Source organism: Vulpes lagopus, chromosome 6 (genome assembly GCF_018345385.1).
Source record: "Vulpes lagopus strain Blue_001 chromosome 6, ASM1834538v1, whole genome shotgun sequence".
Lineage (NCBI taxonomy): Eukaryota > Metazoa > Chordata > Mammalia > Carnivora > Canidae > Vulpes > Vulpes lagopus.
In genome coordinates this window covers 115520820-115535690 of record NC_054829.1, presented here as the reverse complement: position 1 = coordinate 115535690, position 14871 = coordinate 115520820, and the positions used below count along the sequence as shown (strand labels likewise).

Sequence of the window (14871 nt, the reverse complement as noted above, 5' to 3'; positions counted from 1 at the left end):
TTTGGATATTGTTAGCAAAGAGATAGGAATTAAAGCCATGGGGTAGGGGGAGGGGAGAGGAGAGAGGGATGAGATAAGTCATGGAGAAAATATTCTGCTGAGGAGGAAAGATGCTGAGCCAGATGAATAATGAAAACTGACTTTTGAGTGCTGATCCCCGAGAACACTCAAGGAGTTTTTGGCGATTCTGATGAAAGCGGATTCAGTGAAGTGAAGGTGGTAGAAATCAGATCCAGGTGGGTTGAGATATGAATGATTGGTGAGGAAGTAGACACTAAAAGCAAGCAAACTCTTTTTTTTTTTTTAAGGATTTTATTTATTCGTGAGAGACATACAGAGGGAGGCAGAGACACAGGCAGAGGGAGAAGCAAGCTCCTCATGGGGAACCCCAATGCGAGACTCGATTCCATGACGCTGGGGTCATGCCCTGAGCCTAAGGCAGATGCTCAACCACTGAGCCACCCAGGCATCCCAAGCAAACTCCTGCTAGAAGTTTGAGAATTTAAGGGAGACTAAGATAGGTTTTTTTTTTTTTTTCTAATAGGAAAGATGAAAGACTCAACCCCAAAGGAAAAATGGGACTTTGTTAAGCAATCTGAACTCTTGGCTTCTAGGGGACCTAATTCTACAGTGACAACGTTTCAGATTTATAGATGGTGGGGAAAAAAAATACTAAAACCTTGATTGAGAGTATTGCAGTAAGTTAATTGTCTCCGCTATTATCTCTTCCTCCTTGGACCTGGAATACAGTGAAAATAAGTCTTGTGAAGAACAAAAGAATTCAGAGGAATTTGATATTTTAATCTTTAGTTTCTTGTTGATTCATCTTTCCCTCATCTCACACAAGCCACTTTAACTTAATGAAATATAATAAGTGATGACTTGGTAAAAAGTACAAATCATAATTAATATTGACCAAAGAGAGTTTGAATAAACATTGGCTATTGCATTCGTGCACAGGTATGTTATAGGATGTTAATATTAAAAATAATTTTAATTAAAATGAAGTTTTACAGTTTTAGTTAATCCCATTTTACAAATAAACACTATGTAACCTTTTAGAGATATTTTTGTCACATTATCTACAAAAACATATAATTAATGTCTCTTTTTTCTTTTTTTCCAGCAGAAATCAGCAGACTGATTCCTTTAAAATCAGCAGGCTACTTCCTCATTTAAATCATTTAAAGGGCTACATAAAATATTCTCATAAGTCTAGTCTGAGGACTATTTTTCATTTAAGAATTGCCCGCTCCTGAGGAGCCTGGGTGGCTCGGTCTGTAAACCATCTGCCTTCAGCTCAAGTCATGATCCCAGTGTCCTGGGATCAAACCCCATGTCTGGCTACCTGCTTAGCAGGGAGCCTGCTTCTCCCTTTCTGCTTATGCTCTTTCTTGCTATCTCCATCTCGTTCTCTCAAATAAACAAATGAAATCTTTTTTAAAAAACGAATTCCTCCTCCTAACAGACTCTTACCACATTTCCCTGTAAGAAAGCATCCTTCTCTCTCATAGTAAATCCAGCCAATAGCCTTTGCCCTTGGATTTCTTTATTTTATACTTTCAAAGATAGATGTATAATAGAAGACCTTCCTTTCCTTGTGAGCTTGATTTAAAGATCTACAGCTTGCTTTTCTTTTTGTGGTCAAGGGTTTATACAATCCATTTAGATTATTTATATTCATTTATGCTTTTTTTGTTCAATGTATGTAGTGACAAAATTAAACAATTAATTCAATAACATTAAAAGTCTGCCAGGGTCTGTGATAAACCGTAAGAACACAAAGACGAATAAAGCATGATTTTATCATCTAATAGAGGAAGGAAGATGTTTAAGGAAGGAAATTTACTAAATATGTTAAAGATGCTATCATAAAAAAAAAAAAGATGCTATCATAAAATTATGTCTGTGGTGAAGTGGATCCACAAGAAAGAAGCAGTCTTTCTGTTGAGGGTCTGGGACGAGTGGGATAAGCTTCATAAAGATGATTAGGACCAATCGAATGCTGGTTTCTAGGTCTTTACTGCCTCCTTAGAACAAAATTATGCATCCATACCGTTTTTCATGAGACATTACAGTTGACATTTGAACAACATGGTGTTGGGGTCACACACACCCCCGCTGTGTAGTCAAAAATCCATGTGTAACTTTTGATGCCCCCAAAATTTAACTGCTATTAACCTACTGTTGACCAGAAGCCTAACCAATAACATAGTCAACTAACACATATTTTATATGTATTATGTATTATATTCTTACAATAAAGTAAGCTAGAGAAAAGAATGTTATTAAGAAAATCATAAGGAGGAGTAAATACATTTATACTACTCTACTGTAAGAAATCCATGTATAAATGGACCCACGGAGTTCAAACTCGTCTTGCTCAAGGGTCAACTGTACTGGTACTCTGGGTGTTGAATAGGGAGAGTGTATTACTCCACTCCAGCAATTTTGTGCTTCGCCATGTACCTTGCATCGAGCAATGAAGTATTAAAAATCTTTAAATTTATTTTAGTGATTGACTGCTTTTCTGGACCTGCCACTCACCAGGAGAAGAATATGCCCTGAGTATCCATAGATCCCATAATGAGAGACATGAGGAGAGGCTATAAACCTGACTCTCAGTCTGAAACAGAATTTCTGCAGCTCATCTGAAAACTCAACAGCATGAGATAAATGATTATGGTTGTAATCCACCAACATTTGGGGATTATTTATTACCAAACATACAGCAACCAAAACTTCAGTAAAATCATGATCCTTTATCAAGGCAAGGAAGACACACATTTCAGGAGAATGAGGTATAAAGGGTATTCCAAGCAGGAGGAACAGCATGGGCAAGTTCCTCCAGGTCCATGAAAGTCTTATTATGACTGCAAATTGTTCAATAGATGCTAATATAGGGAGGAGTAGAACATAGAATCAGACTGAGATAAGCAGGAACAGAGTGTCATAGAAGAGTTTGTTAGCATGTATAAGGGATTAGCCTGTAGCCTATAGGTATTAAGAAACCACTGGCGGGGATCCCTGGGTGGCACAGCGGTTTGGCGCCTGCCTTTGGCCCAGGGCGCGATCCTGGAGACCCGGGATCGAATCCCACGTCGGGCTCCCGGTGCATGGAGCCTGCTTCTCCCTCTGCCTGTGTTTCTGCCTCTCTCTATCTCTCTGTGACTATCATAAATAAATAAAAATTAAAAAAAAAATAAAAAAAAAAAGAAACCACTGGCATAGTTTGAGCAAAAAAGAGATGTAGTTAGATATGCATTTTAGAAAGAATTTCTAAAATTAACAATGTGGGGACAGTGTGTGGAGCCAGGCCAGCGCCAAGGAGATTCAGAATACCAAAGAGCAATACTGAGGACAGAGAGAAGAATGCAGGCTCTAGAGAGATTATGGAATTGAGACCATCATCAACAGTATCATCATTTTTTCACAAAATCAACCTTCTATATCTATAATACTTTTCAAAGTGAGATCAGGGGAAGTTCTAAAAAAAAATCAAATCTACCAATATTAGATATTGGTAGATTTGCTACCAATCTAGCCAATATTAAAAAAAAAAAAAAAACCAGTGCTCTAATAATCAGTTCATTGAAAATCAATTAGCCAAAGGCACATTCATTTAAAGCCAATTGACTACATAATTCATTTCTCCCTAACACATCGTTTCTTCCTAAACAGTAGCATAAAGTGAGTATAGGATGGAGCCAAGATACAGAAGAGGAAATGTCAAGGCCAGATGCGGGGGCAGGCACAGGGGTTGGAGTGGGGGAGGAGGAGCAGCAAAGTTGGAGGGCAGAGAGAGTAGGAGAAGCCACAATAAAGAGAAAATCCCGGAAAACAATCCTTAGTAATTCAGCAAATTAGCTTTTGGCAGCAGGTTTTCACTGATTTGGGGTGAGTTGCTATTCCTCAGTTGGAGCCCCTCAGGGAGCAAATAACACATTCATGGGGTAGAACTGGAAAGACTTCAGTGAAGGAACAATTTAGAGAGGAGAGAGCAGAGTGAAAGCCGACAAGGTCTGATTAAGCATCAAGGGACAAGCGGTAGTGCAAATACTTTTTCTGCCTTGCGGAGACAAGCCCTGCCTTTGGGAAGAGGGCTGCTGGGGAGGAGGGCAGCTGCTGGCCATCCTGCTGAATCTGCACTGCGGGTGCTCCCTCTTCACTATGGTGCTTGATGTGCCTGCAACAGGGGTGGAGAGGGAAGGGGCCCGTGTGTGTGTGTGTGTGTGTGTGTGTGTGTGTGTGTGTACACAAATAGGCGAAAGAAGGGGGTTGGACCACTACCACTGCTTCACTTAGGACAGCTACATTATTTGTCTATGTTACACATTAGAGTTTCTTACAATAACAACAACAACAACAACAACAACAACAACAACAACAAAGACTTACTGGATTAAAGACTTTCTATTATGTATATGCTAGAAAATACAAAACAAAAAGAAAGAGTCTTTGCTCCAAGTAGCCTACAGTGAAGGCCAGGAGAGAAAACACGTGTCAAGGTAAATAACTGTATGAACCAATATACACTGAATGCTAAATGAAGCCAATTGGCAATTAGAGCCACAGAAGTCAGAAAGTTAGGGATAGTGACTCTTTAGTTTATCTTTTAGATTTTGTGAATCATGTGGGTAACAACGTTTCCCCTTTTTTTTTATTTCAGAGCAAAATTTGAGGTCCATCTGGTAGTATGTTGACCTTTATGGCAGACATTTTATGAATATACACTTTATCCCTGGCTCCATTTTATAACATGGTCTTTGTTTTCACTTGCTCTGGTTTTCTTACGTAAGCATAGTTTAGTTATTTTCATGTTTTAGAATCAGAAGGGTATGATTCAAATTCCAATGCTGCCGTTTAGTAGTTGAATCACCTCAGATAAATTATCTAACTATTCTGAGTTGGGTCCCTTGTAGAAGTTTAACCTCATGTAATTTTGTAAGAATGCATATTCTTAGCAGATAGCACTCAAGTGTAGGTTAATCTGAAACCCCTCGAGGTGGTTTTCTTAGTCAGGACTTTTGTCTTCGATGTTCAGCTAAAAGCTCAGATTGAAGACAGTTGGTGATAATTGTCTCCATATTCAAAAATTAACTGCTGGAGGTCTCAGCGAAGGCAGTACAACTCCTCAAAGGGGAATTTCTGGAAATTTGAGGGGGTAATTTTGGCTGTAAAGGGGCGTGGGAGTGCTGCCTCTGACATTTAGTGGGAGGAGGTGGGAATGCTTGACACCCTGCAGTGCATAAGACAGTCCCACACAACAGAGAATCCTCCCACTTCCCCCACAGCCTTCAAATAACTCATTGGTGAAAAACCTCTTCATAATTCTCTGAACCCAGAACTACACTGCACATGTAAACACCCGGAACTTCTGGCACCTTTTAAACAAAGCCTGATCTTGCAGGAACGGAACTACTGAGCAAATAAAGGGAAGATTGCCCGTTGCCTTGTTTGGAACCAAGAGTTGTTCACTGCTTTGGAAAACTACATAGGAAGCCTCCCAAAGAAAATCACAAATATGCTCAAAGGGCATCTGGTTCTGCCTGACTTATAGGGCACTACTATCACATCCATTATAGGGATCTCTGGAGCTTTGTGCCTTTCCCTTACCAGTATCTTCTGGCCACAACATACTCTTAAGGAAGCAAGACATGAAAGTAGCAGAGTTGGAAAGGCATTAGGAAGAACAAGTCATCCCTATTCCACATTGAAGTTTCCAAGCCACAGGACAAAACTGAACTGCAATATTATTGTATTGACTATACGAGTATAAATTTGAACTTCTACATTGGATTGGACTAGGAAGTTTTAAAGCCTGAAAACAGTTGTAATTACTAGAAAGAGGCATAACTGAAAACTATAGGGCCTAAGATGATTTCAACAGCAGCGTCTGACAATGAAGATGTATGTCTAAAGGCTGTGATGAGAGAAAAATGCAGTCAATTCCTGACTGTTCTTCCTTTGAGATAAACCCATTCAATTCCCCAGTTGATAAGGGATCTAAACATTATTATCACTTACCCCTATTAGGGTCATGCTCTAAACAAGACAGCTGGCAGATGCTGTAAGCAAGCTCTGGCAACATTGTGTGAGACACAATCTAGCTGTCAAGGGCTGGGACATGCCAGTCTTCTCCTTCCAGCCTCTTTTCCACACCATGCAGGGGAAGTTCTCTAAAATCAAGTCAAAGAAAAATTGAACTTTTAGAAGCTCTCAGTTGGATGACTGATAAGGAGATACAATGTGGGGGTTTTGAATAAAAACTAGACTGAGGCAAATACTCTTCTAAAGGAAGAGAATACCCCAAAACGTCTGCTCTTCTAGATAGCTATACTATATTGTTGGTTGGTCCTTGGCAGACCAAGAGGGGACTGAGATGGGATCAGGGAAATGGAGCCATGGAATGAATAACCAGGTGCTGTCTCCATGCTTACATGTTGTGGAAGCTACATCATTAGGATTGGTGTGCAAATGGTGGTCTGGAATCCACACTGGCTGATAATCACGCAAGGCTGTTTGTTTAGTGTATGCTCTATTCATGTACTTTTCAAGAAGCTGGTGTATTCATAGGCAGCAGGATAAGGATTTGAAAGTTAAGACCCCGTGAAATTCTTTCTCTAGATCACAACAACCAACTAACTCCAGGGCAGCTCATTCTAATAGCTTCATTCTGTATCCTTTAAGAACTTCAAACATTTTCTTCCCTTGGGAAATCGGTTTCTGGCATTATTTTATTATGGTTGTGAATAATTTGGATTAGTAATTTGACATTTCAACTATAGAGGTGGGTTTTAAAAATACTCATAACAAGAGTAAAAGAATCTCATTTTCTGCTGCTTAGAGAATGCTACATATTTGCATACTTAATAAGTAGCAAGTTTTTTGTTCTTATGCAACTTATAGTGTTTGGCGAAATGTGTGTTTGGGGAAATTTTAAGTCTTATAAATTGTACTAAGTTTAAGAAGCAGAAGTTGTGGGGCACCGGGTGGCTCAGTTGGTTAGGTGTCTGGGGATCTGAGATCGAGTCCCACATCGGCCTCCCTGGTTAGTGGGTTGCCTGCTTCTCCCTTTCCCTCTGCAGCTCCCCTTGCTTGTTCTCCCTCTCTATGTCTCAAATAAATAAATAAATAAATAAATAAATAAATAATAAATAAATAAATATTTTTTTAAAAAGGAAGCAAAAGTTGTGCTTCCATATTAAAATTGTATGAGTTATTGTTAGATTATTGACAATTAAAATTGTCATTATCTGAAGAACTAATTCCTAAGAAAGCTCATTTAGACTTGAAAACTCCCAAGTATAAGGTCTGTGTTGATTTTCATCTGTGCCCAAATGGCATTCTCCTTGACTTTTCTTAAGGCATCAATATTAATTTTGTCCTTTCTGTACCCAACCCCGGGGAGTATCATAGAATAAAACAGGAAGAAAAGGAATAACATAAATTAATCACCTATTGTCAGTCATAGACCTGTGTTTACTTGTAGAGAAATCATGAGTTGCATTTTAGAGTCTCTTCCTAATGAGAACCCTGAGGACAAACTCCTTGGTCTTTTGTTGGTATTGGACGTGCACCTGAGCATCGATCTTTTAGATAACTGATGGAACTCATCATGCTTTTTTTCCTGTTTGTTTGTTTTTTTTTTTCCCAGAACAAAAACTAAAGCCAAAATTGAGTTTTCTGTTTTGCAAATATTTAGAACTTCATGGAGTACATTTGCAGATTAGCTTTACTTCTGGCTCTAATATATGTTATTACCTTCTTATCTCTTTACATCAATTCTAATTTATGTTACCTTTTGTTGGTTTGTATATATCTTTATAAGATGGTCTAAATCCTTATAGTCTAGAAAAAGAAGGCATCAGGCATTCGTACATGTAAAGCTCACAGAATGCTGCTTAGCAATACATATTATATACAGCTACTTATTCATCAGCTGCAGGCATTACTCAGGGAGAGAAAGCCCAGAGGAAAGGACATTTATTCTGTTGTCCTGGAATATTTGTAGGGCTCTAAAGCTATGGAGAATGGGTTATAGGTACCCTTGCTGTCTAAATAAAGCTGCAAGACATATTTCTATGGACCTGCTCAGAGGTGGCTAACACAGTCCTTTGTTCACCCTGACATCTAGTTCTTTGGGAGAATTCAGGGAAGAGATTACACAGGCGTGGAGAATATTTAGATTTTTTTCTCCCCATCCCTGTCTCAAGCCTGTGAGGATTTCCCAAAGAGAATTATCTAAATTCTCAAAATTTGAGAATCATCCCTACCCCAGCCATGAATGAATTCAGTGGAAGAACTCTTAAGTGTAAGTGATGCGTGTTCTCTAGGGTTAGGAGATATGAACATAGAACTGGTCTTTTCTTCTAACTGAAGAACTCTGAAGTCAGGAGGCTGATGGCAAAAGCTTATAATGGCAAGACAAGGAGACAGGGCAGTAGTGAGAGCAGCCCCACTTAGAAAAAATTTATTGGTAAGAATATGGAGGAGTTTCCTATTGGCCAAGTAGGTACCACCAAAGGAAGCTAAACTTAATCTTTTTTTTTTTTTAAGATTTTAATGATTTATTCATGAGAAACACAGAGAGAAAGGCAGAGACACAGGCAGAGGGAGAAGTGGGGAACCTGATGTAGGACTCGATCCCAAGATCCCAGGATCATGACCTGAGCCAAAGGCAGATGCTCAACTGTTGAGCCACCTAGGCACTGTGTAAACTCAATCTTCTTGAAATTGCTCCACTCAGTAGTGATTTCCTGCAAGGGTAAGATTACTTCAGGGATAAACCACTAGAGATGGGAGCTGGGGAGAGGTTCATCTGGGTCAGTCAGGGAGGTATTCCCCATGTCAAGAAACTGCAGTTCAGAGGTTCCCATGGAGCCTGCATATATGCCTAGAAAATGCCAGTATTGGATTATCTGCATCATTGGAGGACATGAAATCTAGCCTGTACAGATTATCACCAGTTAAACTTAAAAACATTGGCACTTTTCCATTTTTTTAAAAAAACTGAAGTGTAATTTATACACAACATTATTAGTTTCAAGTGTCCAACATAATGATTTGATATTTATATATATTGCAAAATGACCACCACAATTAATTAAACTCCCTTCACCATATATACTTAGAGATTTTATTTTTCTTAGGATGAGAACTTTTAAGATCTCAGGAACTTTCAAATATGTAATGCAGTATTATTAACTACAGTCTCCATACTTTACATCATAATAACATAACTTATTTAAATTATAACTGGAAGTATTCCCCTTTTGACTCGCCTCATGCATTTTACCTCCATATAATCCCTGCCTCTGGCAACTACCAATCTGTTCTCTGTATCTATAAACTTGATTTTATTTGCTTGTTTGTCTTTTAGATCCCCAGTACAAGTGAGATCATACAGTATTTGTCTTACCCTGTCTGACTTACTTCACTTGGCATAATGCCTTCAAGTTTCATCCACGTTGTCATAAATGGCAGTATTTCATTTTTAATGGCTGAATAATATTCTATTGTATGCATGTAATATTTACTATATTATACTTTATATTATTATTATATAAATTATCTTTATCTACCCATCAATTGATAGACACAGGTTGTTTCCATATCCTGGCTGTTGAAAACAATGCTTCAATGAACATGAAAGGCCATATATCTTTTCAAGTTAGTATTTTCATTTTCTTCAGATAAATACCCAGAAGTGGAATTGCTGGATCATATAGTAATTCTATTTTTAATTTTTGGAGGAACATCTATACTGTTTTCCTTAATGGCTGCACCAATTTACATTACCACCAATAGTGCACAAAGGTTCCTTTTTCTCCATATTGTGGGTGTTGAATTATCCCTGCATCTCTGAAATAAATCCCACTTGATCATGGAGAATGATCTTTTAAATGTATTGTTCAATTTGGTTTTCTAATATTTGTCAAGAATTCTGCATCTATACAGAGATACTGGCCTGTAGTTTTGTGATATATTTGTTTGGCTTTCTCTTTATCTTTAGTTTTCTGTAATTTGAATATGATATGCCTAGGTGTAGTTTTTTTGTCTCTTTGTTTGTTTGGTATTTATCCTTCTTGATGTTCTCAGAACTTCTTGGATCTGTGGCTTGGTGTCTGTCATTAATTTTGGAAAATTCTCAACCATTATTGCTTTAAAGGTCTCTTCTGTTTTTTTCTACCTTCTTTTATATTCCATTTATACATATGTTACACTTTTTGAAATTGTTCTATGGTTCTTGAATGTCCTGGTTTTTGTTTTTTGTTTTCATTCTTTTTTCTCTGTATTTCAGTTTGGAAGTTTCAACCGACATATCTTAAACCTCACTGATTCTTCCTTTGGCCATGTGCCAGTCTGCTGAAAAGCCCATCAAATACATTATTTATTTCTATTACAGATTGTTTTTTTTTTTTTTCCTAGCACTTCCTTGATTCTTTCTTAGAGTTTCCATCTCTCTGATTACATTAGCCATTATGTTCTTGCATGTTGTCTATGTTTTCCCATTAGAGCTCTTAACATTTGAATAACTAATTATTTTAAATTTCCTCTGTCCTATCTGTGTCTAGTTATAAAGATTGCTTTGCCTCTTGAAACTATTGCCATTTATCATACCTTGCTATTTTTTGTTCAAAGCCAGACATGATGTATAGGGTAACAACTAATCTGAAGGCATTTATTGTGTGGTTTCATGTTAGCATGGCTAGAAACTGACCTACATTTATTGGGGTTTTTTTGTAGCTATAGATACCAGAAACTTTAAACTCTTTTAGTGTTCTTGTTTTTGCCCCTGTTGTCTCTGGGAATCCTAGAAATTCTTTCTTAAATAGAGTGTGAAGCTTGAAGCTCTTTTAGTTGTAATCCACTGTTATTACTCTGGAGTCTTATTGTTAGCTTGGTAAGGTATTGAAAGGGAAAGCATTCTAAAAGTTTATAATTAAATTTCAGTCTGTTAGTGGGCCAGTGCCCCAGGTGATGACCTTTATGAGTGTTCCTTAGATTTTTTTTTTTTTCCTTTTTAGGTGAGACAGGATGGCTGGAGAGGATTGAAGTTGATTAATGCTCTCTTCCCTGGTGGGATGAGGCTTTGGTAAAGCATTTCACCTGGATAGTAGCTCTTTCTTATGGAGAAGGCTCTCGGTGTATTTCAAAGTGGTTACCCTTCTTTTTCCTCTGTCAGACTCATAAGGAGGTCTTTGCTGACTCTTCACAGTGAAGACTTGGTGGCATTCTGGAGGAAAAACCCACAATTAATCACAATAGTGACATCTCATCACATTCACAGGATCCATCCATACTCAAAGGGAAGGGAACTCTACAAGGACAAGATTTATTCAGGATAATATTATCCTATCACAATGACCTTTTGGCAAGATAAACTGATAGCAAGAATTCTACCTTAATTGAAGTACACTATGAATGGTCTATCTTATTATCACTTCACTGGAACAGTAGCCAGAAATCCTTGAGTTATAAGTAAGTTTTCTTTTGGGGTACCAATTTCTGCTTCAGTGACATTCTTAACCTAACACATTGTTGCAAGCATTTGTACCTCTAGTTTTTATTACAGTAACAACTACATATTACCTGCAAATGGTAGTTGTACCTATATTATCACAGCAGGTTTGATTTCTCTGCATCAGAGTGACCTCAAACACTGACAGCAGGAAAGAAAATTGGGGGTTCTTTAAAGCACAAGAGAGTGATGGATGAATTTACATTGTAAATGGAAAAACCCATACATATGCAATAAAGGTTTTGAAAGCAGCCTATAATAGTGAGACAAGTGGAACTGACCTTCAGCTTCCTCCTAACAAAACCAGTGTCCTCTCAAGTGTCAAGTACATTTGATGGGTCAATGAATCAAAGCTATTATTAGAAAAGAGAAGATTACTTTTCTAACTGATAAAAAGTTATATTCTTTATAGAAACAGATTTTCTGAAAGAATAATCAGGAAAGGGTAGTAAAGAAATTTCTTAATAATTGATATAATTAGTAGTGACAGTGCGACAGAAGCTAGCTCTATAAGCTACTAAAATACATAAAGGTAAAAACTATAGCATTAGCAACACAATTGGAAATAAAGTTACAAAATTAATACCTAAGCCCTAAAACAGACTGTATTATTTTTTATTGAAGGGAGTTAAAAGATATCTGTCTGGAAAAGAAAAATAACTTGTGAATTGGTATAGCTGACCAGCTATTTGGAAAAAAAAAAAAAAAAGCTATTCTATCCTCTACTTAATGCAATGTAACAATATAAATTTTAACTTTATTTAGCTTATTAGTACTACTAAGAATAACAGAGGCAATCACCACTACTATTCAGGAAACAGTCCTCAAACCTCTGAGAGAGTTATCTGATTGATTGTTGACAGCCAGCAGTCTATGTCCCTCTGATAGGCAGTGGTAATCTATCAAAATTCCTGTGCTTTGTTCCTTTCTTCCTCTTTCCTGCAGACCAATGCAAGGCTGGATAAGTGCTTCTATTTTGGAGGCTCCTATTTCTTTCAGGGGTGGTGGGAAGTAAATATTCCAAGGTGAGTCTTGCAGAGAGAACAAAAGTGTCATTTGACTTCCACCCCAAGCCGTATCTACCAACAAAGCTTTATCAGTAGTAAAGGTTTTATTTTTATTTCATTTGCCTGACTTCTACAACTTTCTTCTATTTGCTACTGAACTTGGGCTGGGTAAAGTGCTATCATATTTCACCTCTCAAAGTCCAACAACTGTTGGCTGAAACAAATTATCTTTGAGTTACTTGTTTTACTCATTCCTTTCTACTAACTTTAGTGACAAATATTAATAGCCCAATTTTATAGAAGAAAATGTAGAAGTTGAAGGGCTTTAAATAATTCTAAAGATTACATAAGTAATTACATAAGTAATAAATAAGTAATTACATAAATAAATAAATAAATACATAAGTAGTGAAAAAAAATAAAGGAGAAACAAAATTAGGTGAACATAGAAGCCATTATCAAATCTCTGAACGGAGAAAGTTGTCTGAGTTTAAAAGCAGTAGAAATATGTATACTTTCACCACTCTTATTCAACATAGCCCTCAATGTTCTAGCAACTATAATTAGGTCAGAAAAAGAAATAAAAAGGCATATAATATGGAAAGGGAAAAAATAAAACTTTCCCTATTTACAGATGATATTATTTCATTACTGTCTACAAACACAATCCCAGAAAAATCCACCAAAAAAAAAAAAAAATCCTAGAGCTAATAAGTGAATTCAGCAAGATCCCAGGTTATAAGATCAACACATAAAAATCAAGCATTCTCCCGTATACTAACAATTAAACATGTTGAAACCACAGTTAGAAAGGGAATGCCATTTAAAATTACTCCAAAAAATGAAATTCTTAGGTATATTCTTCAAAGAACACTTTAGGGGGTACCTGGGTGGCTCAATCAGTTAAGTCTGCCTTCAGTTCAGGTCATGATCTCAGGGTCCTGGGATCAAGCCCCACGTCAGGCTCTCTGCTCAATGGAGAATCTGCTTATCTCTCTCCCTCTGTGTTCTCTCTCTCTCTCTCTTTCACTCTTCGCTCTCTCAAGTAAATAAATAAAATCTTTAAAAAAATGTATTTTAAAAAAGGACATTTTAGGATCCACATGATGAAAATTACAAATGAGATAAAAAAGTTAAAGCATACCTAGAAAAGATTGACCTATTCATGGACTGGCAGATTTAACATAGCAAAGATATCAATTCTTCCAAATTGATCTATAGGTTCAATGCAATTACTATCAAAATCCCAGCAAGCTTTTTTTTTTTTTAATCATAGACAAGCTTATTCTAAAATTTATATGAATAGGCGCAGACCTTAGAATAGGTAAGACAATCTTGACAAAGAAAAATAAAGTGGGACAAGACTCACTATTAGTATGTGGCTATAGTAATCAAGGCAGTATGGTATTAGCAGAGAAATAGATATTTAGATCAGTGGAACAGAGTAGGAACCTAAAATAGACCCACACAAAAATGCACAACTGATTTTTGACAGAGGTACAAAAACAATCCAGTGGGATTAATGGCATAGAATTTGACAGTAGTTAAAATAGCTTATAGCCATTATCAGTACTCTTCCTGTTAACATGAGCACTGAGAAGCATAGCTCTTAAAACTTGTTTCTTTCAAAATTCACATTTTATTCTGAAAAAAAGTACAAAGAAAAATAACATGAATATAAACATCTAGAATCATAAATTTTGAGAATTGTGTTTACTTTAATGTTCCAACTTTCCCTTATTCTATAGTATATTGAAAAGGACCTATTTTAGAACATTTTAATTGTTGGCATAATCAGACCACCTTCCTCAGCAAAGTAGAATAGCCAAAAAATAGCAATTATCAAAGGGGAAATAGCTGGTAAGTGACTCAATTCTTTGAACTTTTCAGTGGTACATGAATTAAATGACACTGGATTTGAACAGCGAACTGAGATGTATGTTCAAGTGTAAATGCCAATATCATTGTATATTGCATTATTGTTTGAAAAGGTAAATTTTTAGGTTAAATTAAATGCTTTTGTAGGCTACCAAAACATGATATAAAATTGAGAATATGGGGATATAAGAAAATTTGACAAATAATAAAATGGTTTATCAATTTAAAACAATAACAACAATCCAGTGGAAGAAGAATAACTTTTCAATAAATGGTGGTAGAGCAATTGAAAATTCATAAGCAAAAATTTGAACATGAACCTAAACCTCACATCTTATACAAAACTAACTCAAAATAACTTGCCAACTTAAATGTAAACATAAAACCATAAAATGTTCACAATATGCATTGTTTTACAATGTCTTAAAATTTTTTATAAAAAAAATAATGACAATCTTTTTC

General features: G+C 36.6%; 1 long non-coding RNA gene across 2 annotated transcripts in view; it reads right to left on the bottom strand.

The window, feature by feature from the left end:
* Nucleotides 1–662: 662 nt before the first annotated feature.
* Nucleotides 663–14871, bottom strand: part of LOC121493500 — a 37410-nt gene continuing 23201 nt past the window's right edge. For both annotated transcript variants that reach the window (XR_005988495.1, XR_005988496.1), the window contains 3 exons: nucleotides 11113–11239; nucleotides 6028–6179; nucleotides 663–739 (listed from right to left, as the gene is read on the bottom strand). This is a non-coding gene — a long non-coding RNA (uncharacterized LOC121493500). The remainder of the gene's footprint in view (nucleotides 740–6027; nucleotides 6180–11112; nucleotides 11240–14871) is intronic.